Genomic DNA, 27,817 nt, shown 5'->3' with positions numbered 1-27,817 from the left:
ACCCAGCTAATTTTTGTATTTTTAGTAGAGGGTCTCACCATGTTGATCAGGCTGATGTTGAACCCCTGACCTTGTGATCTGCCTGCCTTGGCCTCCCAAAGTTTTAGGGATTACAGGCATGAGCCACCACGCCCGGCCTCAAGCATCTTAAGCCTCCCTGAACTGCCTGCTTCTCCTCCTCTCTCTTCCCACTCTGGACTAAGTACCGCCTCTCAAGGAGATCCCGGGCATGCTTCTCTACCTATACCATAGCTCATATTACTTTGAAGTGACGTCTCTTTCTGCATTGAAAATATTTGGTAAGTGTCTGAATCTCCTTTCGGAGAGGAGTACCTGGGCCTTATACCCTTCACCAACAGAGCAACTGGTATGCAGTAAGTGCTCAGGAAAGAGGAGTCCAATGAAAATGCCTCCAAAACAGAGTGAACCCATCTCTCAGTCCACCATGCAGGCGATAGTCAGAATCACATGACTAAAAACAACCTACATCCAGATTTATTTATTTATTATTTTTAGTGTTCTCTAATTGCGAAATCTTATTTTGAGGGATGAAAAGTCAGAAAGGTGAATATGAAAATCTAGGTATAAATATAGATGAGCTGGGTGCAGTGGCTCACACCTGTAATCTCAGCACTTTGGGAAGCTGAGGCGGGCAGATCACAAGGTCAGGAGTTTGAGACCAGCCTGGCCAATATGATGATACCCTGTCTCTACTAAAAAAACTACGAAAATTAGCTGGCCGTGGGGCAGGCGCCTGTACTCCCAGCTACTTGGGAGGCCGAGGCAGGAGAATCGCTTGAACCCGGGAGGTGGAGGTTGCAGTGAGCAGAGATTGCACCACTGCACTCCAGCCTGGACAATAGAGTGATATTCTGTCTCAAAAAAAAAATCTATATATATATAGATAGATATATAAATAGATATAGATAAATGACAAAATGACCTCGGATAATAAGGATGAAAGTTTGGGTGATGTATCTTCTCTTTCCCAGAGATAGACTTCCTTGGACCTGCCTAATGTTGTCACTATTCATTTTATGTCCCTTTAGGTCAACAGCCAGAAATGGAGACAGATGCTAGCTTCCGTAGCAGCAGGCTACGGAATCTTTTTCCAGTTCTAAGCTGGGATCCAAGCCTGTTGTGGGCTACAGTATGCAGGATTTGCACTTCCCTGGCACATGGATCCAATTGGTAGCTGAAATTCCATGTTTATGCAGAAGAACATCTGTAGATTTTGTCTCTAGTACAGCCCAGTTACAGCCAGACTTGGTATTTAAAGAATGAAGCAAAGCAACCACAGAAAGAGATAAAATGGAAGAACTCTCTGTCTGGAGTCTTTGTAGTTGTTTCAAGTATGAATAGACAGGAAAAGAAAATAGGAAGATAGAGGGTGGGGGTGGGGACAGAGATATGAACATTTATCTACCAGAGCTGGCATATGATCAGTCCTGTGTCAGCTTTGGGGTGGAGAGAACCTAGACCATTTAGATCCAGATAGATGTGGGCTCCTGGCTCTGGCATGCGCATGCTGATGTTGGTATAAGGTTATTCACTGTAACATTGTCTATAGTAGCAAAAGACAGGAAACAACCCTATGCCCACCAATAGAAGACTGCTCCATTAAATTATGGTATGTCCATACAATGGAATACTGTGCAGCTGCAAAATAAAAGAATGAGGAAACTCTTTACGTGCTGGTAATGAAAAGATCTCAAGATATTTTGTTGATCTCAAGTTCTTTATGTGCTGAAAGAAAAAAAAGCAAGGCATGGAACAGTATGCATAGTATGCCATGTTTTGTGTAAAAATGGAGAAAAATAAGACTTTGTACTTTATTAACTGGAATATGCATAAAGAAATGCTAAAAGTATACAAGGAACAAATGGTGGTTACCTGTGTTTGTGGCAAGGAGACAGATGGGGGAAACTGACAATCTGGGGGTCAGTAGACAGGAGACTTCGTATTGTATACCTTTCTACGGTTTTGATTTTTTTTTTTTTTTTTTTTTTTTGAGCCAGAGTCATGCTCTGTCACCAAGGCTGGAGTGCAGTGGCATGATCTCGGCTCACTGCAACCTCTACCTCCTGGGCTCAAAAGATTCTCCTGCCTCAGCCTCCCCAGTGGCTGGGATTATAGGCACATGCCACCACGCCAGGCTAATTTTTGTATTTTTAATGGAGACGGGGTTTCACCATGTTGGTCATGCTGGTCTCGAACTCCTGACCTCAGGTGATCTGCTCACTTTGGCCTCCCAAAGTGCTGGGATTACAGGCGTGAGCCACCGTGCCTGGCCCCCTTTCTACGGTTTTGATTTTTGAATCATATGACTGTATTACCTACTTACAAGCCAAATCAAACAAACAAGCATCATAGCTCTGTCACTGTTACCAGCTGACCCTGGCAAGTTACTTAACATCTTCCAGTCCTACTTTCCACATTAGGGAAATGGGGATATTTATATTTGCCCCACAGGGCTGTGAGGTCACTAAATATCACTGAACAATGGAACATAGAAAGCACTAAACACAGAGCAGGGCGGGGTGCGGGGGAACGGGTGCTCCCAAAGGGTGGGTCATACCCCTTCCCTATAGCAATGCCAGCGTCTCTCAGGCCTGGGCATAATTGTGATGTGTTGGCTAACATTTCTCAAGAAGCACTTCAGGAGCCACTTTCTGCTGCTTGCCTTGTTGTGAATCTGTCCGAATCCTCACCCCAGTTAAAAATGTCCAGTGACCTTAAGAGTTCAAGCACCTCTGAACACTCCTCTGCTAGGCGGGGCAAGCCTCTAGAAACTTCTGCTTCATTTTCCTGCTTGGTTGATTTCTCCCACTCAGCTCCCCCTGCAGAGTCAACTCCCACTCACCCTCCCAGGGAGCAGTCCACACCTCAGGTACCTCACTGTGACGGAAGCTGCTTCACTGAACACTGAACATTCGGACAGTATTTGGGTCCATTCTGTCTCCATCTCGCCCGATTGCCCTCTCTCAATCAGTTCTCTGGGCTTCAGAATCCTAGTGAAGTCAGAGGACAGTTGCCTCTTATCGGATAACCAAAACCTTCTGCCCCCAGGCAGTCTCCCTTAGGAGGCCACCTGGCATATCCAGCGCTCCCTTGGTAACTGAGGGGCCCCGGGGTGCTCTAACTTCCAGGCTGGCATGTGATCTCCTGCATGCCTGTGTAGAGAGCCCTCAGCGGGGCGGGAGGATGTGAGGAAAGAACACAGTGTTCCGGGCGGAACAAAGCCAGCTGCAAATTTGCTCAGGCCCTTTCATTTCTTCCTTGAAGGGACCAAGTGCAGCCTCTAGCGGCTGCTTCTGGACATGGTCTCCAGGGTCAGAACTGTGGAACTTGTGGGACTTGTTCACCTTAAACTGGGCCACAGCTCTGGAGCCCGAGGAGGCAGCAGGACTTGGTGACATGGTTCTCTGAAAACCTTCACCAGGCAGGGTTGTGGTCTGTTCCGCCGGCCCGTGCGTGAGTCAAACTGAACCTGCACCCCACACAGCTCAGGTCCAGGGTTCAGGACCAGGCTGATCTCTGCAGTGAGCTCAGCTTCCTAACCCACAAGGGCGTGCAGAACTCCCCCTTGCTCCTTCCTTTAGCTGCGCCCTTGGCCCTCCCAACCTCCCCACCAGCTCTGTTCCCCTTCCCACCTCAATTGTCATGGGCTGTCTGCAGCGTTGGCAGGGGTTTGCAGCTGTTAGTGGCTGCTTTCCTTGAAGTTCTTCTTTGCACAGATCCTGAGACTTGATATTTGTTGAATGAACAACATCAATGCAATTTGAATACATTGAAAGCGGACCTGAAGTTGAACCGGACCCATTTGCCTTAATCTATTTTCTAGGTTATTTAAAAACTTATGACATCAACTCTTCTTACAAATTTTGGTATTGTGGAATGCTATGTTGGAAATACTAATCAAATAGATCTCTCTTGTTTCATGGAAGACCAGTATAAATTCTCTGTTCCCTAATGAAAACAAAGCCCCCAAACAAAAACACCAAACATTTGAGCTCTCATCAGGTACGTCAAACTATTTCAGGGGCTAGGCACGGCATTTCCTCTAACCCAGAGTGAATCCCTTTAGGGCACTCAAAGGACTGTAGCACAGCATTTACTTTTTTCCACATATTCCTTCAAATTTCTGTTTTGTATATTACCAGCTACTATCCACAGAGAGGCATAAATCCCCTGGAGGAGTCGTATGTGACCCCACGTGATTAACTTTGCATCTGTTTTGCAGCTGTTCACTCTGCGGTTTTATTTTGCCTTTTGGAAAACTCAGAGTAGTGCTTCTCAAATGTTAATGTGCATATGCCAAATCACGTGGGCATCTTGTTAAAATGCAGAGTTTTGAGTTGAGGGTCTGGGGAGGGCTGAGATTGTGCAGTTCTAAGGAGATGCCAGGTGGTGCCAATTCTGCTGCACTGGACACCACACTTAGAGTGGCGAGGTCACTAAATAATAGGAGCGAAAGGATTGTGAGAACACCGACATCAGTGAGAAGGAGGCTGGCTGCAGAGACCATGGTAGGAGGAGTTTTCCTTGGTGATTCTGCTCTTCTCTCCTCGCCCTTTCACTTTCCCTTTCCTTGTAAATATCCTTTACTGTGGTCTTTCTTTGATTAAAGAGAAACTGTGTGAGCAGAGCCAAAGGCCACATTCATCTATGGGTAGCATCTATGCTTCTTCAGGTCATCTGGGCTGGAAGAAAACAAAAACGTTCTGCAGCCAGTGATAACTGAAACTAGTGAGACTTCTGTAGCCTGTGTGTGCACACCCAGAAACAGACCCAAAGCCAGCGGTTTCAGTTCCCTCAACTTTATTTTACTAATGTGATAGAGAGGCAGCAAACATCTGCAAGGAACCAGAAATCCTTCCTTTACGTGTGCTGCAATCTAAAACAGTTTCTCAACCGTGGCGCCGCTGACGTCTTGGGCTGTCTCATAGTTTGCTGACGGGGAGGCCAAGTGTCCTGTGCATTGCAGGCTGTTTAACAGCATCCCTGGACTCTACCCACGAGATGCCAGCAGCACTCCCAAGCTGTGACAACCCAAAATACCTCCAGACATTGCCAGTGTCAACTTGAGGGGCAAAATTGCCCCCTGGTTGAGAACCACTGGTGTAGGATGGGATAAGGTATAATTTGTCAGTTCTACAGAAAGTCTACCTTCCCTATAGGGGAAGAAAGTTTTTTCTTCATACTTGTGGTAATTTCCAAATGTTTCTGTAATAAACATGTTTTACTTTTATAGTTAGAAACAACTATTTGGAAAAAAAATAAAATATTTTAAGAAGAGTTTCATCATTCTTATGCTAGAAATATATATATCTATACACACACACACATATACATATATATATATATATATATATATATATATATTTTTTTTTTTTTTTTTTTTTTTTGAGACAGAGGCTCCCTCTATCACCCAGGCTGGAGTGCAGAGGCACGATCTCGGCTCACTGCAACCTCTGCCTCCTGGGTTCAAACAATTCTCCTCCCTCAGCCTTCTGAGTAGCTGGGATTACAGGCGCCTGCCACTGTGCCCAGCTAAGTTTTGTATTTTTAGTAGAGACGGGGTTTCACCATGTTGTCCAGGCTGGTCTGGAACTCCTGACCTCAGGTGTTCTATCCACCTCAGCCTCCCAAAGCGTTAGGATTACAAGTGTGAGCCACCACGCCTGGCCCTTAGTGAACTGGTTCTCAGTGAGACACCACCAAGTGAAATTTCCAGATAAGTGAAGCTAAGGCATGTGGGTTTGTATTCTACGCCTCTTCTAACTAATTCGTTCTGGCTTCTAGAGAAAGAGATCTGAGGTTGTCTATATGCAGCAGGAAAGAACACTGTCTACCATGGGTTTGGGTGTGGGTGGAGGTGCCATTATGCTTGCTGTGGATTCATCTTTTTAAAAACTGAATTGCCATCTTTCCTTGCACCCCAACATTTGGTTTGCTCTCAATAAGGCAGTAGCTGTGGTCTAATGGAAAGCATGTTGGCCTCAGGGTCTGAAGATTTGAGTTGGAATCTCAGCTATGCCACTTACTATGACCTTGAATGAGTGGGTCATTGACTGTCCCCTCCTGAGCTTGGACTATGAGCTATTCATTCCCAGCTCATAAGGTGTGTGTGAGGGTTAGAGGAGATGACAGATGAAAGCATCTACTTGGTACCCGGCTTATGGGGAGTGCTCATTTATGTGCATTTATACAACCCTTATTTATTTATCATCCAATAAGTAACACAAATTTTGGGGCAGGTAATATGATCCTGTACTGAATACTGAGAAAATTTCTGAAGGTGAAAATAGGGCCCTATACGGGCTTGTTCAGGAGAAAGGAAGCATCCTTTCCTTTGGGCCAAACATCCTCTCGAAGTGAAGGTATATTTAGAAGCCTTCAAACTGGCTTCCTGCACTAAGGGAAGAAATATTTGCATTTGTAGAGATGACTCATTAGGGAAGCTCTAATAAGTTCTCAAAGTGTGGTTCCTTGACCTGCAGCATCAGGATCACGTAAGAACTTGTCAGGAATGAAATGACAAGGCCATTGGCCAGGCGCGGTGGCTCATGCCTGTAATCCCAGCGCTTTGGGAGGCCAAGATGCGCGGATTACGAGGTCAGGAGATAGAGACCATCCCGGCTAACACGGTGAAACCCCGTCTCTACTAAAAATACAAAAAATTAGCCGGGCGTGGTGGTGGGCGCCTGTAGTACCAGCTACTCGGGAGGCTGAGGCGGGAGAATGGCGTAAACCCGGGAGGCGGAGCTTGCAGTGAGCTAAGATCTGGCCACTGCACCCCAGCCTGGGCAACAGAGCCAGACTCCGTCTCAAAAAAAAAAAAAAAAAAAAAAAAAAGAAATGACAAGGCCAGCCCCTAAAACTCAATCGATTTGTAGGTAAAATACTCAGGCCCTCGCTCATAGGCTTGGTTCTTACAAACTTCAGATGCTTTTAATCCATAGCAGAGAAGAAACAGCATATAAGAAGTGAAGTGGAGCTATTAGAAGGTAGACCAATAAAGGCAGAGATAAGATGGCAATCGATGGAGAAAATTCAAATACTAAGTCCAGCCTTAAGCTCTTTAAATGTAGGGTAAACAGTAACATACTTCCTCAATAGCCTATGATGATTACTTAATATTCTAAAGGGAGTATCTGTAGTGCTGGCCTAGAATCATCAAGAAAAACTTAAACCATGTTTTTGTGTTCGGTTTAAAGTGGTAGGATGGTATAGATTTCAGAAAGTTTTTTTTTTTTTTTTTTTTTTTTTTTTTTTTTTTTTTTTAAGACAGAGATTTGCTTTTCTTGCTCGGGTTGGACTGCAATGGCGCAGTCTCGGCTCACTGCATCTTCCGCCTCCCGGGTTTAAGTGATTCTCTTGTCTCAGCCTCCCGAGTAGCTGAGATTACAGGTGTGTGCCACCACGCCCAGCTAATTTTTGTATTTTTAGTAGAGATGGGGTCTCACCGTGTGGGTCAGGTTGGTCTCAAACTCCTGACCTCAGGTGATCTGCCTGCCTCAGCCTCCCAAAGTGCTGGGATTACAGGCGTGAGCCACTGCGGTTGGCCAGAAGACTTTTTTTAAAATAAAAAATATACTTCAAATAACATTTGAGTACGTTAAGGAGTTAGCTTTACTTATTTGGGAATTTTACTTCGTGGCATGCTTCCTTCCCCAAAGAAACTGATCAATGAGGCATCACTGTAACTTGTTGAGGTCAAGAACCATTCCCCATGCTTTTACCCACTCCTGTTTGACCACACTGTAAGAACTCAATAAATATGTGTTGCTGATTAAGCTTCCCTCTAGGCATGGGGATAAAAATGGGGTAAACTCAATTGTTTTGCAGTTGTCATGCTGTTGCCACCATGCTCGATTATTGCTTTGATCTTCAAAGCCCAATGTTCCCTGCTGATTTCTGTATTGTTTGCTTCTTTTCTTGTTTGCAGAAAATGAAATCTATGCATGGAGTGCAACCTTGCTGAGAATATTTGTTTCCTTTCTATATTGTCTCTCCATGGCCTGCTCGTTCCCTTCAGGTACTAATCATAATTATAGCTTTTCAAGATTCAGTGAATTTCATCATTCCTTGTTACCAGTTATGAAAATCACTGATTGTTTCAAGGATTGGTTATTTGTCGAGATGACTTATTAGGGAAGCCCTAATGAATTCTCAGAGCATGGTCCCTGGACCAGCAGCGTTAGAATCACCTGGGAGCTTGTCAGAAATGCAAATTTTCAGGCCCCACTCAGACCTGCTGAATTAGAAACACAAGGAATGGGGCCCGGAAATCTTGGTTAACAAGACTGCCAGGTGATTCTGATGCCTGTTCAAGTTTGAGGTTGGCTGTTCTGGAGTACCGTCCTTTATCTCACCCCTTACTGTACCACAGGAAGTGGGTGGGGGTGGGGGAGACAAGTAGTCCTCAGTTCAGAACATTTGGAATATAAACCAACAGAGATAACTAAGCTTAGCAGAAACAACACAGGCTGAGATAAACCTCGGCTTAAATTCTGGCTCTGCCTACATGTCTTTGAGCATAGCATTAATACACCCTAAATGTCATTAACCATTTTGTGACTCAGTGTCCTTAATACTTTGCAGAAGCTAAATGTTAGGTCTCTTGCCCTTACATTGTTTAGGCACTAGAAGTGTTTCCACTTGGAAAAATGTGTCTTCCTGTGAAAACCACATTTAGTGCCCAGAACCAAATGTATCTGAAATACTAACTTGGCATTATACTTTAGGTATATTATGAGTTAAAAACACACTTAACAGGCTTTTGTATGCTAGCTTGGGAACTTTATTATCCATTTATTTAATCATTTAGCCATGCCTTTTAAAAAAGCACAATACAATTTCCCTATGGGGAAATATATTCCAAGTTCCAAAAATGTAATTTACGTATAACTTCTGTTCATTGGATGTCTCTATGCATCCGTTGTATCTTTAATGTAATCCAGATAGTCAAACTCAAGGAGCAGGGATTTGGAAGCTCCACACAATTAGTATCTTTCCTCAAAACTAGTAAATAGTCTTTGTAACTAAGTAAAACTCAAAAGTTGTGACTTGTTTTCAGTACTGACTATGCTCAACTGAAAAGGAATAATAAGACAGTAGGGCAAACCTGGGCTGACTGAGGCATAGAAGAAAATGGAAACACAGAGTTTGGGCACCTGTTTGGCCATGAAGCCACATCCATTGTCTGCAGGGTAAGTTCTCACTGAGCCTCCTAGCACCTTAGCCATCACATCATAAGGTGACTTCAATGCTATAATTCAAGGGCAAGAGCTCTAGACTTTTGAAATGAACCACTCATATTTTTTTTTTCTAAGAGGAAATGCACAACTTGTGAAAAGAGAGCTCAGCTTTTGTTCTAGATCTGTAAGTTTTCTCCTCTTTAAAATTGGCCTGAGCCAGGCGTGGTCCCAGCTAGTCGGGAGGGACCTGTAGTCCCAGCTAGTCGGGAGGCTGAGGCAGGAGGATGGCTTGAGCCCAGGAGTTTCAGGCTGCAGTGAGCTGTGATCACACGGCTGCACTCCAGCCTGGGTGACAGAGCAAGATGTTGTCTCTAACAACAACAACAACAAAATTGGTCTGTGAAAATTTAAATAAAGACTGCCAATTTGTGTGAAGCAGTGTGGTATAGTAGGTAGCATGTGCCTGAGGGGCAGAGGTCTGAGTAACCCTGGCCTTATTTCTTGCATATAATCTGATTTTCTTTTTCTTTTTTTTTTTTTGAGATGGAGTCTCGCTCTGTTGACCAAGCTGGAGTGCAGTAGTGTGACCTCCACCTCCTCGGTTTAAGCCATTCTCCTGCCCCAGGTGCCAGAGTAGCTGGGACTACAGGTGTGAGCCACCACGCCCAGCTAACTTTTTTTTTTTTTTGAAACCGAGTCTCACTCTGTCCCCCAGGTTGGAGTGCAATGGCACAATCTTGGCTCACTGCAAGCTCCGCCTCCCAGGTTCACGCCATTCTCCTGCCTCAGTCTCCCAAGCAACTGGGACTACAGGTGCCCACCACCACGCCCGGCTAATTTTTTGTATTTTTAGTAGAGACAGGGTTTCACCGTGTTAGCCAGGATGGTCTCGAACTCCTGACCTCAGGTGACCCACCCACCCCCCTCCCCCGCCTCAGCCTCCCAAAGTGCTGGGATTACAGGTGTGAGCTATCGCGCCTGGCATGATCTGATCTTTGACAAGTGATGCAACCTCTTTCAGCCTAAGTTTTCACATCTGTAAAGGGGTAATAATAATACTAATGATACTCAACCTTCCTAATTCTCAGGGCTATTGTTGTAAGGAACAAATAAGACGATGTATATGAATATCTTAACCAGTCTATGCGGACATAGAATATTGATCTAGGAAAAAAACCTAGAAAGTCATCAAGTGGAGCTTTTTTGACCACAGGGGGCTCTTCTGATAGCAGAATGAACAGGAAGTAACCACAGATGGAATGGACTTGCATAATGAGAGAGATTTTTCCAGCCAATATTTAACCCTTTTTCCTGCTTACAGCCAATGACTCTCAATAGCTGGAGAAGGTGTTCATGTATGTTTCTCACAGGTGGTTTTAGGGGAGTTTCTGCAGAGGGCATTTGTGTGGAACTTTTCAACAGTTAGTGAGAATAAATTAGGGCAGTAGAAATACAGTTGAAGAATCTGAACTTGAAAAACTGTAAACGGCAAAGCCATACAAAAGTGAACCTAGTGAAACAGTAAAATTATGTTTGTCCTGTCACTCATGACTGCCCTTGCCCGTCCAGAGGTCTGAAGTTTTAGTCTCTGAAGGGATCAAACAGAGAAGCCTCTGGATGGGATACTTGAGACTTATTTGTCTCAAGTGTGAGCACAATACCAGTGAATGCCATGCCAAAAACAGGGATTGAATGGCTATATGCACACTCAATTCAGAATGGAGGCCGGGTGTGGTGGCTCATGCCTGTAATCCCAGCACTTTGGGAGGGCAGATCTCTTGAGGCCAGGAGTTGGAAACCAGCCTGGCCAACATGGCAAAACTCTGTCTCTACTAAAAATACAAAACTTAGTTGGGTGTGGTGGGACATACCTGTAATCACAGCTACTTGGGAGGCTGAGACATGAAAATCATTTAAGCCTGGTGGGTGGAGGTTGCATTGAGCTGAGATTGTACCACTGCACTCCATTCTGGGTGACAGAGGGAGATTCTGTCTTAAAAAAAAAAATCCAGAATGAAGGGACTCATTGTCTTGTTCCTCCAACAAGAACATTAGTACCAAGGACATTATCTCTAGGCAGGAGGATAGAAAGCTTTTCTTTAAGAAATTGACAAGATCAAGAAAAAAATGCCTGAATATACTGACATCAGTGTTTTATCCCAACAGGTACCATCTATACAATCCTAGAATGAAGTTCAAAGTCAACAAAGCTCATCATGTGCTCAGAGTTTCAAATCAGGTTTTCTTCTCTACTGGTTAGTATAAGTAGATGGCCAAGAAGTACTAGTTATCTGAGAAAGTCTCTAACATGATAGGTTGGAATGAAACAAGCAAAAAACCCACAACAGCTTAGAGAATACACAGGCAAGACAGGGAGAAAATGAAGTAATAGAAAATAACCTATTATTAAAACCCTCAGAAAGAAAGGAAAGGATACTCCATCTATGGAAAAAAAATCAAGATGCTATCTATAAAAAGAAATATTTGGAGGACAAAAATGTGCTTCTGGAAATTAAAAACTTGATACTAGAAACTAGAAACTCAGTAGAAGAAAACGAAATCACCTGGAAAGTAGAATAAAAAATATAGAAATAGAAACTAAGCTAAAAGCGTAAGAAAGTTAAAGGATCAGGAGATCTAATATCTGAATAATGTGAGTTTCCAGAGTGAAAGAACAGAGAACACAAAGAGGAGGAAATCATCAAAGAAATAGTTCAAGAAAATTTCTCTGCATTAAAAGACACGAGTTGTCAGATTGGAAGGGTCTGTTGAATTTACAACAAAATGAGTAAAGACAGATTTACAACAATGCCCATATTGTGAAGTTTCAGAACACTGGGAAAAAATAAGTTTCTACAACCTTCCAAAGGAAAAAAAATATCATTTTTTTGTATTTATCATACAAAGGATTGGTAACAGAAGTGGCTTTGAACTTTTGAGTCACAACCTTGAAGACAAGAAAATAAGAGCAGTGCCTTCAAAATTCTGAAGGAAAATTATTTCCATTCTAGATTTCTATACATAAACTATCACTTCAATTTGAGAGGTGGAAAACTACATTTTCAGATGTGTAAAATCTGTAAAACTGGGTCTTATGCAACCTTTCTTAAGAGGAATTAGGAGATCCAGTTAGAAGAGAGTCCCCTGGAGGATGAGGAGATCCCAGAATGAGAGTTGTGCCAGTGGTGCAGATTAGAGGAGTTGACTAGAGAGACAGACTGAGTGCTGTCATCAACAATTCCTCTGCTGACATTTACTTTTTTTTCAACTTTAGGAAAGCATGCCTGGGTTTCATACTAGCTTCTAATCTTGTCTTGACCACATATTGATGAAATTCCTACATCACTGCTGCTTAGACCTTCTAAGGTCATTTATTTCACCCCACAGATTTTTTCTGTTTTCATTGACTCCTGAAGGCTAGTTGGCAAGGACTGAGGTCAGGTTACGGCAGGTTTAGAAGAAGAAAATACTCAATTCAGAGTATAGTCCATCCATTTAGAATGCTAGACATCCTTTGCCTGGCCCACAGGACAGTCCTATCTGATGGCCCAATTGTGGCAAGCCCTATGTTACTGAGGACTCACTGGTATGCCTGGCCCTACGACTTCACTGGAAGGGGCTCTCATAAACATTCAGGGCAGCTGGAGACAAAGTGTGACCTGGAGACATCTTCAGCTTTTCTTTTCTTGGAAGCCTTCATCTAAAAGTTGTGATATTATCTGGGTTTTGTTGTTGTTGTTGTTTGCTTGTTTGTTTGTTTAGACGGAGTCTCTCTCTGTCGCCCAGGCTGGAGTGCAGTGGAGGGATCTCGGCTCACTGCAACCTCTGCCTCCCGGGTTCATGGCATTCTCCTACCTCAGCCTCCCGAGTAGCTGGGATTACAGGCGCCTGCCACCATGCCCGGCTATTTTTTTTTTTTTTTGTAGTTTTAGTAGAGATGGGGTTTCAACGTGTTAGCCGGGGTGGTCTCCATCTCCTGACCTCCTCATCCGCCCACCTGGGTCTTCCAAATTGTTGGGATTACAGGCATGAGCCACTGCGCCCGGCCGATATTATCTGTTCTGTACAGGGCTAGGGTTGTGCTGACTACTGAGTTTTTCAAAATGAAACAATTATTTCTTAGGGGTACATACATTTGTGCTACAACTTAATAAAATGCAAAGGAATGCGTAGCATTAAAGTCAGAACAGCGGTTAATTCTCTGGGGAGTGAGGGAGAACAGAGTGCAATTCGGGAAGGGCAGGGAGTGCACTTTAAAATGACTTGTAATGTATTAATATTTTTCAGCCTAGGTGGTGGGTACATCGTTGTGTAATTCTTACTATTTTGAAAGTGTAGGTTGGGCCTGGTGGCTCACGCCTGTAATGCCAGCATTTTGGGAGGCCGGGGAGGGCAGATCGCTTGAGCTCAGGTGTTTGAGACCAGCCTGAGCAACATGGTGAAATCCCATCTCTATAAAAAACTGCAAAAATTAGCTGTGTGTGGTGGCAAGTGTCTGTAGTCCCAGCTACTTGGGAGGCTGAGGTGGGAGGGTCACTTGAGCCAAGGAAGTTGAGGCTGCAAGTGAGCCAAGGTTACATCACTGCACTGCAGCCTGGGCAACTAAATGAGACACTGTCTCAAATAAAAGTGTACACATACATTTTATACATTCTTCTCTATATTGTAACACAATTTAAAAAAAATTTTTTAAATTTTTATGGATACATAATAGTTGCATGTATTTATGGCGATACATGTGATATTTGGATACAATCATGTAATGTGTAATGATCAAATCAGGGTAATTGGAATATCCATTACTTCAAACATTTATCATTTCTTTGTGTTAGGAACATTCCAATTCTACTCTTTCATTGATTTTGAAATATGAAATAATTATTGTTAACTATTGTTTCCTTATTGTTATGTCAAATACTAGATCTCATTTTTTTTACCTAACTGTATTTTTTACCCATCGACCAACTCCTCTTTGTCCCTGACCCCACTACCCTTCCCAGCCTCTGGTAACCATCCTTCTACTCTCTATCTCCAAGAGTTCAATTTTTTTTCTGCTCCCCCATATGAGTGATAACGTGATATTTGTCTTTTTGTGCCTGGCTTATCTCACTTAACATAATGTCCTCCAGTTCCATCCATGTTGTTGCAAATGACAGGATCTCATTCTTTTTTCATGGCCAAATAATATTCCATTGTGTATGTGTATCACATTTTAAAATCCATTCATTTGTTGGTGAACATTTAGGTTGATTCTCTACCTTGGCCGTGAATAGTGCTGCCATAAACATGAGTGCAGATAAGAGTGCATAAGAGAGTGGATATCTCTTCAACATAGTGATTTCCTTTCTTTTGGGTATGTATCCAACAGTGGGATTGCTGGATCATATGGTAATTCTATTTTTAGATTTTTTGTGAACCTTCATGCTGCTCTCCACCTTGTCTGTACTAATTTGTATTCTCACCACCAGTGAGAAAGGGTTCCCCTTTCTCCACATCCTTGCCAACTTTCGTTACTGTCTGCCTTTTGGATAAGAGCTATATTAACTGGGGCGAGATGATATCTCATTGTAGTTTTGATATGCATTTCTGTTATGAGTAAGGAGACTAAGGATTTTTTCATATAACTGTTGGTCATTTATATGTCATTTTTTGAGACAGAGTCTTGCTCTGTTGCCCAGGCTGGAGTGCAGTGGCATGATCTCGGCTCACTGCAACCTCCGCCTCCCAGGTTCAGGCAATTCTCCTGCCTCAGCCTCCCGAGTAGCTGGGATTACAGGCACGTGCCACCACACCCAGCTAATTTTTGTATTTTTAGTAGAGATGGGGATTTTGCCATATTGGCCAGGCTGGTCTTGAGCCCCTGACCTCAAGCAATCTGCCCGCTCCGACCTGCTAAAGTGCTGGGATTACAGGCATGAGCCACTGTGCCTGGCCTCATTTTGTATGTCTTCTTTTGAGAGATATCTATTCAGATCCTTTGCCCATTTTTAAATCGGATTTTTCTCTTTTTGGTGTAGAGTTGTTTGAGCTCCTTATATATTGTGGTTATTAATCCCTTGTCAGATGGGCAGTTTGCAGATATTTTCTCCCCTCTGTGAGTTGTCTCTTCACTTTGTTGATTGTTTCTTTTGCTGTGCAGAAACTTTTTAGCTTGAGATGTTCCCAGTTGTCTATTTTTGCTTTGGTCGCCTGTGCTTTTAAGGTCCTACTCAGGAAACATTCGCCCAGGGCAATGTCCTGGAACATTTCCCCAGTGTTTTCTTTTAGTAGTTTTATGGCTTCAGGTCTTAGATGTAAGTCTTTAATCCATTTTGATTTGATTTTTTTTTTTGAGACTGAGTTTCACTCTTATTGCCCAGGCTGGAATGCAATGGCATGATCTCAGCTCACCACAACCTCTGCCTCCTGGGTTCAAGCGATTCTCCTGCCTCAGCCTCCCACGTAGCTAGGATTACAGGCATGTGCCACCATGCCAGGCTAGTTTTGTAGCTTTAGTAGAGACAGGCTTTCTCCATGTTGGTCAGGCTGGTCTCGAACTCCCAACCTCAGGTGATCCTCCCGCCTCGGCCTCCCAAAGTACTGGGATTCCGGTGGGAGCCACCACAATCGGCCGATTTGATTTTTATATACGGTGAGAGATAGGGGTCTAGTTTCATTCTTCTGCATATGGATATCTAGTCATAGTAGAGTTTTGAAATACAAATGGACCCAAAGTTATGCAGCAGATGGGGGGATTCCTAGAGTGGATGCTTGAGTTATGTTGAGCCCCAAACCCTAAGGCTTAAGATAGAATTATTCTGGTTCTGATAGGGGCGAGGAAACTCCCAATTCCTCAGTATTAAATTCTCCTAGGAAGCTGTTTTCTGACTTGCAGTGGCCTGTTCTGCAAGGACCGAGTCACGAGAAACATCAAGAAAGATGTGGTTAGTTCTTTTCCAACTGCTGGACTGCTGGAATATTCTCTGCCTTGATTCAGATGTTACTGGAGTGGGAGGGAAGCCCCTAATTATAGTCAGTGACTGACTCATATCCATACTTTGCTCATGGTTATTTCTTCAGAGAAGAATATATGTGGTATTTTTGCCTACTGAGTGCGCATGTGTGTGTTGTTTATCATCTCTCCACAACGTCTTTACATGACCTTTAGCTGTAGGGTTGGGCCTTCCTAGGAGCTCTTAAGTCAGCCCCAGCTGTGCACACTGCTGCTGGATTGCTTTCACAGGCACACCCAGAATGTGGGTGTGGCTTTGAAATATACAGCTCTCTGGGGTGTCATTTCACACTACCTGCTGTGGTCAGTAGTAACTGAACAGGATCTGGAACCACACCTGCTCCTAGGAACTAGTCAGGACTCCCTAGGTTACAAGAAGCAGAAGCCCAATGCACAGATTTAAATGCAGAAAAAACATACTGGCATACTTAACTGCACAGCATTGGAGGAGATTCAGGTACAGCTGGATCCAGGCCCCCACAGGATCACTGGAAGCTATTTCTATCTGCTTTCTTCTGTATTGGCTTCTTTTCAGGTGCACTCTCCCCCATCTGGTGACCTGGGGCAGTTACAGTCTTGTATTAACATTTTACTTGCTTATTAACTCCAGCAGTTTTTATATACTGAGTTCTTTTTGAATTCTCTGTCTCTCAATAATTCGTATGGAGACTTTTAATGGTCCAGTTAGGGCTATGTAACCATCTCTGAAGCAATCGCATTGGCTAGGGCGATAGAGTGGTCTCACCAAGAGGACACACATGCCCACCCCATTTCTGAGGGAGGGGCTTAGATCCACATGACATGGATTGAGAAAAGAAAGGTAGTTTTTGTTATAACAACTATTTGTACATACAAACTTCTCTGGAGTGAATTTTAGTTTACTAATTTTTGAATACAGTGATGTTTGAAATGATAGATTATAAATCTAGTTTGTGAACACCGTCTTCCTCCCTAGCCATATTTTATGAATTTCCACACTTAATGAAAACATGCTTTAAAAACATAGAAGTTTTCAATTCAAATGAGTAAGAAAGTTTCTGTGCTGGGCGTGGTGGCTCATGCCTGTAATCCCAGAACTTTGGGAGGCTGAGGTGGGCAGATCACTTGAGGTCAGGAGTTTGCGACCAGCATAGACAACATGGTGAAACCTTGTCTCTACTAAAAATACAAAAATTAGCTGGGCATGGTGGTGGGAGCCTGTAATTCCAGCTACCTGGAAGACTGAGGCAGAAGAATCACTTGAACCTGGGAGGCAGAGGTTGCACTTACCCAAGATCCTGCCACTACACTCCAGCCTGGGTGACAGAGCAAGACTCTGTCTCAAAAAAAAAAAAAAAAAAAAAAAAAAATATATATATATATATATATATATATATACACACACACACATACATATATATATTAATAAAGCAATTGGGCAGCAACAGAGCTCTTTTTTTTTTTTTGAGACAGAGTCTCTCCCTGTCACCCAGGCTGGAGTGCAGGGGCGCGATCTCGGTTCACTGCAAGCTCTGCCTCCCAGGTTCACGCCATTCTCCTGCCTCAGCCTCCCCAGTAACTGGGACTACAGGTGCCCGCTACCATGCCCGGCTAATTTTTTATTTGTATTTTTAGTAGAGGCAGGGTTTCCCTGTGTTAGCCAGGATGGTCTTGATCTCCTGACCTCATGATCTGCCTGCCTCGGCCTCCCAAAGTGCTGGAATTACAGGCGTGAGCCACCGCGCCCGGCCGCAGCAGAGCTCTTATGTCTTTCTATTGAATGGAAGAAAAACTCAACAGAAGAAATCTACTGCTTCTGACAGATCTTAGGGTATAATTGATTCAGACTTGGGGCCTTGAGTTCAATTTGATTCATTGAAAGCTCAGGACACATTTTGGTTTGGTTTAAAGGCTTGCCCATTTAGTTTTCTTACTGAAGGGATTTCTAACCCAGTGCCTGGAAAAAGAAAGTGTTTCTAGATTGAAGGAGTTTGCTGCAAATGTTCTCTCTTATTAAAGGAATACTCGCATTTCTGACTTCATAGTTCCCCGTCTCTGAGGGGACTTGTATTCTCTTTCATTGCGCAGGGGTAAGATGCATTTTGGAGATGCATTGCTTGATTTTAACTTCTAGCTCTGTTTCTCTGACTGTGACTTCGTCAGAAAGCTAGTCACTCAGTGCCTTTCTATGCTTCCATTCCCTCATCTGTAAAAACCTACATAGGATAACCTACTTAGGATGGTGCCTGGCACATAGTAAGCCCTTTATGGGTGTTTGCTACCAGTATTGTTATTTCATGAGCTCTCAAAGCACACAACCACAGGCCTGTTTTACTTCTGGTTGAGATGAAGCTTGGAGGGCAGAGGGCAGATGCCTGAAGCTAAGCAGCTTATTAAAAGTAAAATAGAAATAGATGAGAGGAAACCAAAGTGCTTTTCTCTTTAGATACTTATCAAAGCATGCTTCGCTGCAGACTGTGGGCTTGGGTATGGCCAGAGATCAAAGGCCCTCTTATGTGCAGTGACATTTCTGAGCACAGGGCTGAGTTATAAAACCCTTGAATGGAAGGTTTTGGCACTTGGAACACGGCTTGGGCTAGAAGGGCAGGGTTTTTATAGAGGCGATTCATGGAACTGCTTATGCTGGTGAAGAACCCAGACTGTTATGACTCACTTGTCTCTTTACTGCTTTGGACCAAGAACTGTTGTTTCCTTTTAAGTCCCTCTGTAGGAGCTGAGCTACAGACTAGGGCCAAGATAACCCTTTCAGGAAGACAGAGTGGCTTCAGTGAGTGTGAACGGGAATACTGCCTTGTTGGGCTCTGGGTCAAGTATCCTGGACAAGCAGAATAAGGATTTTATTTTACCAGGGTAGAATTGCTTTTGGAAACTGGCAGCATCCTTAAAATCTTAAACTTCAGATAAGCTTTCCTTTTGTCTGTCTGCCATTTTCATTCTCTGAAAGCCCAAGCTAAAATTGATGGTGTGACAAATAGAGGACAGAAGAATGACTTTGGAAAGTAGAAATTAATGTGTCTGGGCTGCTACATATAGAAGTAGGGATAGCAAAAGGGGTCATTTGGAGTCCAGTTTTCCTGAGGTCCTGCTGGGTCTCCTGGGAAAAACTGAAAGGGACTTTTGGCCTGATGGTGAGGCCTCGTGCGGTACGCAGACTTCTAAGATATATCTCAGTGCTCTCCAACTCCTGGTCCTTACCTCTTCAGGTAAGCTCCTCGCCTTGTGTTCAGGCCAGACCTACTGACCTTTGGATACCTTTGTGAGTTTGGAACTTATTGTGAAGTAGCAGATCATCCAGATTTCAAGGAGACAGTGGTTCTTGGTCCCTGAGGGATCCTAGGTAATGTTATGGTCTCCAATACAGTGCCTGGCAGTTATTCCAAGACATTTGAGAAAGGATGCTAAAGCCAAGAGCGCCAGGATTTCTTTGGGACTCCTAATTGAAGCTGAAGTCACTGGTTGGGAGAAAATCTCCTCCTTGGTGAACAGGAGCAGGAAGTATGAAGTGTGGGGAAAGACAGAGGCAAATCCAAGTCTTTATTTATTTATAATTCTGGTTTCAGAATGGGGCTACCACATGGTCAGGAGGAAGAGACTCACAAAGAAAGATGAAGGTTGCAGAGAGGTGCTGTGGAAATAGCACATGCTGAAGGAGTCTTCTAAGCAGCCCAGAGGCGATGACATACCAGTGTCAGCAGAGGAGGAGAACCACGCTTCAGTATAACAAAAACTTCAGTGAATCATGCTCGATGTGGAAAAGTTGAATAGACATGGCTAAGGATAAAAGAAAAAAAATACGCATAATCTCACTACCCAGAGAGAAGCAATGTTGATATATTTCTCTTCTTCAATGAATATTTACATATTGTTGATATTTTACTGTCTGTGCAATTTTGCTTTAATTAAACATTTAAATTATGAAATAATTCAAACATACCAAAACAATATGTCACCAAGTGTGGCAGTTTGGACTAAGATGGGTGGCAATAGAATGAGTTCCCCTTCATTCCAGGCAATAACTTTGGCTTAGACGAGAAAGACATTTATTTTTCTCTCACCTAAACTATGTCTGTAGATGGTCAGTCCAGGGCTGGTTTGGCAGTTCTGCATCATCATCACTGGGGATATAACTTCCAACTCTCTGGTGTGCCATTCCTGGGATGCCTTTGTGTTTGCGAGATGGTTGTTGGAACTCCAGAAATCTCACCCACATCCTACCCCACAGGAAATCCTCTTTCTCTCTAAAGAAACTCCCAAGAATGTTTATGCCACACTTTCATTCATATCTTGTGGGCTAAAATGTAGTAACATGGCCACATCTAATTGCATGATAGGTGGGAAATGAAATTTTAATTCAAGATGATGTGACCAGCTAAAAAATTATTTGCCAGGCCATGGAGCCATCAACCAGATTTAACATATGATATCACTTCGCTAATTTGGATCTCTTCAAAAAATTTTTAAATTAAGAAATGAAGAGTTAGGCCAGATGTGGTGGCTCATGCCTGTAATCCCAGAACTTTGGGAGGCTGAGAGGGGTAGATCGCTTGAGCCCAGGAGTTTGATACCAGCCTGGGCAACATAACAAAACCCCGTCTCTACTAAAAATGCAAGAAATTAGCCAGGTGTGGTGGCACGTGTCTGTAATCCCAACTACTTGGGAAGCTGAGATGGGAGGATCTCTTGAGCCCAGAGAGTTTGAGGTTTCAGTGAGCTGTGATAGCGCCACTGGACTCTAGCCTGGGTGACAGTGAAACCCTATCTCAAAATTTAAAAAAAGAAGAGTTAAAAATATAGATAGACTCTACTTTCACCAAGGATATAGAAAGCTAAAAAAGTATTACTCCCACATAACAAGAAAAAGCCAGATAAACTACAACATTATAACTTTTCTTAAACCCATCTGAGAATTGAGTTTGGAGGGTGACTAAACATCTGAAATTCAAGCAAAGACCGGCCCCTCTGAGAAGAGAGAAGATCCACACATTGGCTCCCCTTTGGGCAGAGCATGGGTGGTAGAAACATCAGGTGCCATATTAATAGGTAAGAAGAAGTCAAGTAAAATTTTTAATGATTTGGTAAAAGCTGAGTATGGGCTACAGTGACAGTATAGAAACCTTGGGATCCCAGACACCAGGGAAGTTCACAGTTATTGGTAGTTTCTTCTCCATGGACTTCTGTTGAGTGCTCACAAGAAAGATTGAGTCAAGGAGGGAGAACAGAAAGTTCTCTAGTTGGTTAAGACCTGAAGGATGGAGGAAATTGGTCCCTGCCACAGGAGACTTCTCCCCTTTGGAACCAAAGCCATGAGCTATTGAAGGAGAAGCAGCCAACAGAGAGGTAGCACCACAGTGAGGACCCAGGGAGCTGGGGGAAGGGTCAAAGACAACATTCTTTTTATGCCAGGGAAAGGGGTAGGAAAACATTCTGAGTATGAATGCTATACCAATACAACCAGCAGCCTCCTACTGGTGGGGAAAGTGCAGGAAGCTATGTCTTGCACAAGACCTAAAGCAAAAAAGCAGAATTTGGCTTACAGTGGGGAAGAAAGGCAGGATCAGTAAGAAAGTCACACCTCTGAGACCCAGGCACAAACAGCTCACCAGTTTAACAGAAAATCCTCTTCCTTCCAACAGAGAATTTCCCCTTCTGTCCCTCCCCCTGCCCCACAAAATCAGGCAAGCAAGCACTGAGTTACAAGCAACACAGCTTACTACTGCGGAAGAGACAAGACCATGGGAGGAGATCCTCCGTGTAGAGTGCATGCACACGGGAAGGCTGAAAGCTAAGGGTGGAGAAGAGATATTTAGAAAAACCCTCCAGCATCCAGCCCCTACACCAAGCACAAGGTCACACCAGAGGAATTTAAAGCCACTGGTTCACTAGTTACACTGAAGGTAACTATAGCAACAAAATCTCCTTCTCAGTTCCTGACCAGATTGATTCACCCTCCCTGCCCCACTAATAACCAATTTAAAAAATGTGTAAATGTGGCAGGGTGCAGTAGCTCATGCCTGTAATCCCAGCACTTTGGGAGGCCCAGGCAGGTAGATCACCTGAGGTCAGGAGTTCGAGATCAGCCTGGACAACATGATGAAACCCTGTCTTTACTGAAAATACAAAAATTAGCCAGGTGTGGTGGTGTGCATCTGTAATCCCAGCTACTCGGGAAGCTGAGGCATGAGAATCACTTGAACCCAGGAGGCAGAGGTTGCAGTGAGCCGAGATTGCACCATTGCATTCCAGCCTGGGTGACAGAGCAAGACTCTGTCTCAAAAAAATAAAAAGAAGTGTATCCATTTTCAGGCATAAGTACTATTTATCTTCATCTTTATTCTACACACACTGTCCAATAGTCAGTAAAAAAAAAAAAAAATTACAAGATATACACATAAGAAAAAAAAGCCAACCCATTATTAAAGAATGAATAAAACCAATTTATCTATTTTTATTTTTAATTTTTTAAAAATTTCAATAGCTTTTAAGGTACAGGTGGTTTTTGGCTAATGGAAGAATTATATGGTGGTGAATTCTGAGATTTTAGTGCACCCATCACCTGAATAGTGTACATCGAACCCAATATGTAGTTTTTTTGTCTTACATCTTTTTCTTACTCTCCCTGTTCAGAGGTTCCAAAGTGCAGTATATCACTCTGTATGCCTTTGTGTCCTCATAGCTTAGCTCCCACTTATAAGTGAGAGCATATGATGTTTGATTTTCCATTCCTGAGTTACTTCACTTAGAATAATAGCCTCCAGTTTCATCCAAGTTGTTGCAGACATTATTTTGTTCCTTTTTATGGCAGAGTAGTATTCCATGGTGTATATATACCACATTTCCTTTATTCACTCATTAGTCGATGGGCACTTAGATTGGTTCTATATCTTTGCAATTGTGAATTGGGCTGCAATAAACATACATGTACATGTTTTTTTCACATAATGACTTATTTTCCTTTGGGTAGATACCCTGGAGTGGGATTGCTGGATCAAATGGTAGATCTACTTTTAGATCTAGATTTCTTTAAGAAATCTCCATAGTGTTTCCCATAGAGGTTGTAATAATTTACATTCCCAGCAGCAGTGCATAAGCCTTCCCTTTTCACTACTTCCATGACAACATCTATTTTTTTGACTTTTTAATAATGACCACTCTGGCAGAAGTAAGGTGATATCTCATTGTGGTTTTGCATTCTCCTGATGATTACTGATGTTAAGTATTTTTTCATATATTTGTTGGCCACTTGTATATCTTCTTTTGAGAAATATTTATTCATATCTTTTGCCCACTTTTTGATGGGGCTATTTTTTTTTCTTGCTGACTTCTTTGAGTTCCTTTTAGATTCTGGATACTAGTCCTTTCTCAGATACACAGTGTGCAAATATTTTCTCCTAATCTGTGGGTTATCTGCTTACTCTGATGATTATTTTTTTGTGCTGTGCAGAAGCTTTTAAATTTAATCAGGTCTCATTTATTTGTTTTTGTTTTTGTTGCAGTTGCTTTTGGGGTTTTAGTTATGAATTCTTTGTCTAAGCCAATGTCCAGAAGAGTTTTTTTTAAGGTTACCTTCTAGAATTTTTATGGTTTTGAGTCTTAGATTTAAGTCTTTGATTCATCTTGAGTTGATTTTTATATAATGTGAGTGGTAACGATTCAGTTTCGTTCTTCTACATGTGGCTAGCCAGTTTTCCCAGCACCATTTATTAAATAGGGTGTCCTTTCTCCAAGTTTTGTTTCTGTATGCTTTGTTGAAGATCAGTTGGCTGTAAGTATTGGACTTCATTTCTAGGTCCCCTATTCTGTTGCATTTGCCTAAGTGCCTGCTTTTATACCAGTACCACGCTGTTTTGGTAACTATAGCCTTGTAGTATAACTTGAAGTCTTGGTAATGCGATGCCTCCAGATTTGTTCTTTTTGATAGGATTGCTTTTACTATTCTGGATCTTTTTTGTTCCATATGAATTTTAGGATTGTTTTTCTAATTCTGTGAAAAATGATATTGGTATCTTGATGGAATTGCATTGAATCTGTAGATTTCTTTGGGCAGTATGTTCATTTTCACAAGATTGATTCTTCCAACCCACAAACATGGGATGCATTTCCATTTGTGTCATCTATGATTTCTTCCAACAGTGTTTTGAAGTTCTCCTTGCAGGTATCTTTCATCTCCTTGGTTAGGTGTATTCCTAGGTTTGGTTTTTTGTTTTGTTTTGTTTTGTTTTTTCCAGCTGTTGTAAAAGGGATTGAGTTCTTGATTTGATTCTTAGCTTGACCATTGTTGGTGTATAGCAGCGCTACTGATTTGTGTACCCTGATTTGGTAATCTGAGACTTTACTGAATTAGTTTATCAAATCTAGGAGTCTTTTGGAGAAGTCTTTAGGGCTTTCTAGGTATATGATAATATCATCAGTGGACAGTGATAGTTTGACTTCCTCTTTTCCAATTTGGATGCCCTATATTTCTTTCTCCTGTATGATTGCTCTGGCTAGGACTTACAGTAGTATGTTGAATAGAAGCGGTGAAAGTGGGCATCCTTGTCTTGTTCCAGCTCTCAGGGAAATGCTTTCAACTGTTTCTTATTCAGTATGGTTTTGGCTGTGGATTTGTCATATATGGCTGTTATTAATTTGAGTACTTTATTAATTTGAAAATGTATTAAGTACTTTCTATGCCTAGTTTGTTGAGGGTTTTTTTTTAAATCAAAAAGTGATGCTGGATTTTATCAAATCCTTTTTCTGCATCTACTGAGATGATAATATGGTTTTTGTTTTTAATTCTATTTATGTGATGTATTACATTTATTGACTTGCATATGTTTATTTATTTATTTATTTATTTTTTTTTTGAGACGGAGTCTCGCTCTGTCGCCCAGGCTGGAGTGCAGTGGCGTGATCTCGGCTCACTGCAAGCTCCGCCTCCCGGGTTCACGCCATTCTCCTGCCTCAGCCTCCTGAGTAGCTGGGACTACAGGCGCCCACAACTGCGCCCGGCTAATTTTTTGTATTTTTAGTAGAGACGGGGTTTCACCGTGGTCTCGATCTCCTGACCTTGTGAACCGCCCGCCTCGGCCTCCCAAAGCGCTGGGATTACAGGCGTGAGCCACCGCGCCCGGCCTGACTTGCATATGTTAAACCATCCCTGCATCCCTGGGATGAAACCAACTTGATCACAGTGTATTATCTTTTCGATGTGCTGTTGGATTCAGTTAGCTAGTGTTTTGGTGAGGATTTTGCATGTGTATTCATCAGGAATATTGGTCTGGAGTTTTTTGTTGTTGTTGTTATGTCTTTTCCTGGTTTTGGTATCAGGGTGATACTAGCTTCACAGAATGATTTAAAGAGGATTCCCTCTTCCTCATTCTTTTGGAATAGTTTCAGTAGTATTAGTACCAACTCTTCTTTGAATGTCTGGTAGAATTCAGCTATGAATCCATTTGGCCCTGGGATTTTTTGTTGTTGTTGGCATTTAAAAAAATGTACTGATTCAATCTCGCTGCTTGTTATTGGTCTGTTCAGGGTTTCTGTTTCTTCCTGATCTAATGTAGGAGGGTTGTATGCTTCTAGGAATTTATCCATTTCCTCTAGGTTTTCTGTTTTGTGTGCATAGAGGTGTTCAAAATGACATTTTTGTGTGCATAGAGGTGTTCAAAATGACATTTTGTATTTCTGTAGTGTGGGTTGTATGTCTCCAGTTTCATTTCTAATTGAGCCTATTTGAATCTTCTCTCTTCCTTTCTTGGTTAATCTAACTAACGGGCTATCAATTTTGTTTATCTTTTCAAAGAATCAGCTTTTTGTTTCATTGTATTTTTGTATTTTTTTGGTTTCAATTTCATTTAGTTCTGCTCTCATATTTGTTATTTATCTTCTTTCTTCTTCCTCCTCCTCCTCCTCCTCCTCCTCCTTCTTCTTCTTCTCCTTCTTCTTCTTGTTCTTCCTTTGAGACAGAGTCTCACTATGTCATCCATGCTGCAGTGCAGTGGCATGGTCTTGGTTCACTGCAACCTCCAATTCCTGGGTTCAAGTGATTCTCATGCCTCAGCCTCCTGAGTACCTAGGATTACAGGTGCCTGTCATCATGCCTGGCTAATTTTTGTATTTTTAGTAGAGATGGGATTTCACCATGTTGGCCAGGCTGGTGTCGAACTCCTGACTTCAAGTGACCTGCTGTCCTCGGCCTCCCCAAAGTGCTGGGATCACAGATGTGAGCCACTGTGCCCAGTCTAACTGTATTTTTTAAGATTTCTTTTTCCCCCCCTTAAGGATGTGACTTAAATGTTTATAGTTTATTGTAGCCTAATTCAGGGGTGAAGACTCTGTATGCTTTCAGGAGTGCTTTCAGGGGTGAAGGCTCTGTATGAGTTCCTTGGTTATAGAGTCTTTGGATGACGGCTTTTTCAGATGCTGGTTGTAGTAGCACTGTGCTCAGTGTGTGAGCAAGTTCACTGTCTCCCATAGGATTGGAATGACAGAGGTCTCTTTAAGCTTATCTCATTCCCCCATATTATGTACTTCTTTCTGTCTTTATTTTTTCCCCAGTATTTTATTTACTGGGTTGAATAGTCCAGGTGTCAGACCAAAAGGGGAGCTATCCATGGGTGAAAATTGGCTGTGGCTAAGGCAGGTGGGTAAATGCAATAACCGATGATGGGCAGAGGTCCCTGCCTTGACAGAAGTGGCTGGGGGAGTTCTCAGTGAAACATGCTGAGGTCTTATCAGAAGGAAGGACTGGAGCCACCTCAGCTCTTCTGCCAGGCCAGCAGGAAAGCTATCCACCTCCCAGACACACTCTTGACCCAGTGTTCTGGCTAGTCAGAGCAGGTAGGCACCTCTACTCATCTGCAGGAATGTTGGTGTTCCAAGTAGAGAGGAATTGTGACTCTGTCTCTTGGGCAAGCCTGCACCTGGAGGGTGCTCCTCCTGTAGGGATGCAGTCACCCTGAAGTGTTCCAGAGAGGCTGTCTAGAGGTGCAGCCACACTGAGTTCCCATGGGAAAAGCCTCAGCTGTGTTTGCAGTGGTGAATGAGGTGGAAAAGAAATCCCCCTCTCCAAGGCCCTTCACAAACACCAGCACTGCCTGACTCGTCGGGGGAGAGCTACAGATTTTCCCTGCTGATCCCAGTACTGCAATTGTGCCTCTGCTGAAGGAAACTTCCCACCAGCAGAAAGACCCGGGACTCAAGGCTTGCCACCTGGGTTCTTTTGTCCCACAGGGTGTTCCCTTGAAGGGGTGCATTCCTCCTTCCTTTAGGAGTGGGAGGCCCTGAGAGCCAGACTACTGTGAATGCTGTTACTCCTCTGGGTCTAGCCACCCAATGTGGCTGCCACACTGCAGCCTGCTACTAGGGAATATCTGCAAGGGATCCAGAGTTGTGACCTGCCCTCAAGTCTCCCAGCAGCGGGTGCCAGCACCAGCTCTAATAGGAGTGGCAGGGGAGTGATGTAGACTCAGAGATTCCTTGGTTATGGATAGTCTTCGTGTATTGGCTTCCTCAAATGCCCATTTGGGTAGTAATACATAGGTCACATGGGCAGATTCAGGACCTCCTGGTTAACCAGAGTGGTGCAGGCAATGGTGATGGCTGGGGTCACACACAAATTTTCTCCTTCCTGGGCACAGTGTTA

General features: G+C 43.0%; 1 long non-coding RNA gene across 1 annotated transcript in view; it reads left to right on the top strand.

Annotated features, from left to right (window-relative positions):
* Positions 1–4,258: 4,258 nt before the first annotated feature.
* The window catches only part of LOC114679485 (uncharacterized), a 37,309-nt gene continuing 13,750 nt past the window's right edge, over positions 4,259–27,817 (top strand). The window contains exons 1-4 of the long non-coding RNA XR_003731423.2: positions 4,259–4,529; positions 7,952–8,041; positions 11,370–11,458; positions 19,755–20,729. This is a non-coding gene — a long non-coding RNA (uncharacterized LOC114679485). The remainder of the gene's footprint in view (positions 4,530–7,951; positions 8,042–11,369; positions 11,459–19,754; positions 20,730–27,817) is intronic.

The sequence above is a fragment of the Macaca mulatta genome, chromosome 7 (genome assembly GCF_049350105.2).
Source record: "Macaca mulatta isolate MMU2019108-1 chromosome 7, T2T-MMU8v2.0, whole genome shotgun sequence".
In the NCBI taxonomy this organism is placed as follows: domain Eukaryota; kingdom Metazoa; phylum Chordata; class Mammalia; order Primates; family Cercopithecidae; genus Macaca; species Macaca mulatta.
This window is presented reverse-complemented; position numbering and strand designations above follow the sequence as displayed.